This window comes from Etheostoma spectabile, chromosome 15 (assembly GCF_008692095.1).
Source record: "Etheostoma spectabile isolate EspeVRDwgs_2016 chromosome 15, UIUC_Espe_1.0, whole genome shotgun sequence".
Lineage (NCBI taxonomy): Eukaryota > Metazoa > Chordata > Actinopteri > Perciformes > Percidae > Etheostoma > Etheostoma spectabile.
Window position 1 is genome coordinate 31,312,580 of NC_045747.1, and position 2,970 is coordinate 31,315,549.

Here is a 2,970-nt window from a genome sequence, read left to right on the forward strand (position 1 = left end):
CTGTCCAGGGACAACTGATTAAAAGATAGCCTTTTGGCTAATTCTGGTGCATTCACAGCAACGTTAATTAATGTCCACTGTCCCTGTCAAATACATTAATAAATTTTTTTTTTTAAATCGGTCTCTCTTGAGAACCCCACCTTGTGTCTCAGTGAGGAAGCAGTAAAAAAGGTTAAATAACAAAAGAGTAAAAACTCACCGGGTCGAAGACCAACATCCGGCAGAGCAGGTGCACCGCCTCGTGCGTGGCGCCGTCAGACAGCATGTAGAGCACCGACAGCGACGGCTGGAACACAACACATCAATTAACTAATTAACACTTTCCTTTCAGCAAATACAGTCTTTCTAAAAAAAATCTGCTGCTGATCTGAATCATCCCATCCCACCGTGTCTTCTAAATAAATATAAATATAGGTTTTACGTCGCAGGAGGAAGTTGTTAAGCATTCAGTAGCTAGTCCTATTCTTACTATTTTACCGTGTCTGTACTTACTCTGTTTTTTGCGCTGCTGCAACATTTAAATCTCCCTCTGGGGATCGATAAAGTATATATATGTATATCTCATCTGATGTGACAGATCTGCGTAAATACTGTTTATTTATCAGAGAAATGATCGTGCTGATCGCATAACTTAATAAGTGCTTTGCGTGTGTGAAAAGCGATTTTAGTTCCCTTTATTTATTTATTTTTAAGATCTTTGGGGGGCTTTTTTTCCTTTATTTTAGTGAAAGTAAATAGACATTAAAGGGGGAGCGAGGTGGGAGATGACACGCAGCAAAAGGGCCGCAGGTCGGATTCAAACCCCGGGCCGCCGCAGGACTCGGCCTGCATGGGGCGCACGCTCTCACTGGGGGGGCTAGAGGCCGCCACATAAATTCCATTTATTATTATTATTATTATTATTACAACATCAATTTCAGATTAATTTCTTTTACGTTGTCAACATTAGCGGGGGGGGGGGGGGGGGGGTCTCTGCGATATACACTCACCTAAAGGATTATTAGGACCACCATACTAAGACTGTGTTTGACCCCCTTTCGCCTTCAGAACTGCCTTAATTCTACGTGGCAGTGATTCAACAAGGAGCTGAAAGCATTCTTTAGAATCTGGCCCATGTTGAAGGACAGCATTTGCAGGTGATGGAGATTTGTGGGATCACATCCAGAGGCACGAAGCTCCCGTCCACACATCCCAAAGATGCTCTATGGGTTGAGATTGGTGACTGGGGGGGGGGGGGGGGGCATTTTAGTCCAGGTTGAGATCTGGTGACGGGGGGGGCCTTTTAGTCAGGTTGAGATTGGTGACCGGGGGGGGGCCGTTTTAGTGAACTCATCGTCATGTCCAAGAAACCAATTTGAAATGATGCGAGCTTTGTGACATGGGGCATTATCCTGCTGGAAGGAGCCATCAGAGGACGGGACATGGGGGCCATAAAGGGACGGACATGGTCAGGAACCAGGCTCAGGTAGGCCGGGGCATTTAAACCAGGCCCAATGGCACTAAGGGGCCTAAAGTGAGGCAACATGTCGTCAGAGTCTCCGCTGTGGATGGTTTTGGAAGCGTGTGTGTGTGTGTGTAAATACCACACCACCACGTACCGGTTTGTGCGGCCCCCTCAGGATGTGGGCTCGGGCTCCTTCGCAGGCGGATGCCAGGGCCGACAGGGGGGGCGTTCCCAGCAGATCTGTGATCAGATCCAGCTGGAGGACAGAAAGGTTTATAAGGTTTAGGAATAGTTCATTTGGAACAACATATAAGAGAATAATAAAAAAAAAAAAAAATTACAAGATACAAAAGTATTTCAATATGAAAAAAGAAAAAGCAAATAAATAAATACTCTGGACTGAAAAGGGAGGAGGAGAAAGCAAAATCCTTTTTTGGGTCCTACTCTTTTAAAATGTCCGGACCTTTACTTTAACACGCACTCACTATATAAAAGAGACTTCAGATCCAGTATTAGGGACCACTAAGGTCTATATAAAAGAGACTTCAGATCCAGTATTAGGGACCACTAAGGTCTATATAAAAGAGACTTCAGATCCAGTATTAGGGGACACTAAGGTCTATATAAAGAGACTTCACAGATACAGTATAGGGACCACTAAGGTCTATATAAAAGTGACTTCAGATACAGTTTAGGGACCACATAAGGTCTTATATAAAGAGGATTTCAGATACAGTTAGGGGACGCACTAAGTCTATATAAAGAGACTTCAGATACAGTATTAGGGGACCACTAAGGTCCATATAAAAGAGACTTCAGATACAGTATTAGGGACCACTAAGGTCTATATAAAAGAGACTTCAGATACAGTATTAGGGGACCACTATGGTCTATATAAAAGCATGAAGCAGCATGTCATAGGACCTTTAAAGCCCTGTTCATGGAGACTACATGGTGAAGTCTTGAATCCGCTGTCCAGCACCACTCACCTGCTGGATGGGGCTCTGAGCCTGGAAGAGGATTCGGCGTCCCAGCAGCTCTGCGAAGATGCAGCCCACCGACCAGACGTCGATGGCCGAGCCGTAGTGCCGGCAGCCCATCAGCACCTCCGGCGCTCGGTAGTACTGCGTCACCACCTCCTGGGTCATGTGACGGGACGGGTCGGGCTCCTCCACCCGCGCCAGGCCAAAGTCACAGATCTAAAACACAAAAAGTCATGTTCAGGGATACGGTTTTTTTGTTTGTTTGTTTTTTACACTTTTGAGGTTTTTATCACTTTGTTGCCCATTTTATTTTTGTAAGCTTTCACTAAAATATGATAATTTGTTTTGTCACAATAGAACATTCAAATACATTAAAGTTCTGATAAATAAAATGTGTAAAAACAAAAACTTATGATATGAAACTTAAAGTCCTTTGATTATTCTTTGTTAATGTGTTTTTGAACAGTGTTGCCACCAGGGACGCGTTAGAGCGTCCTCTGGTGGACAGACTATGCAACGCCATCACTAACAGGGACGTTGTAG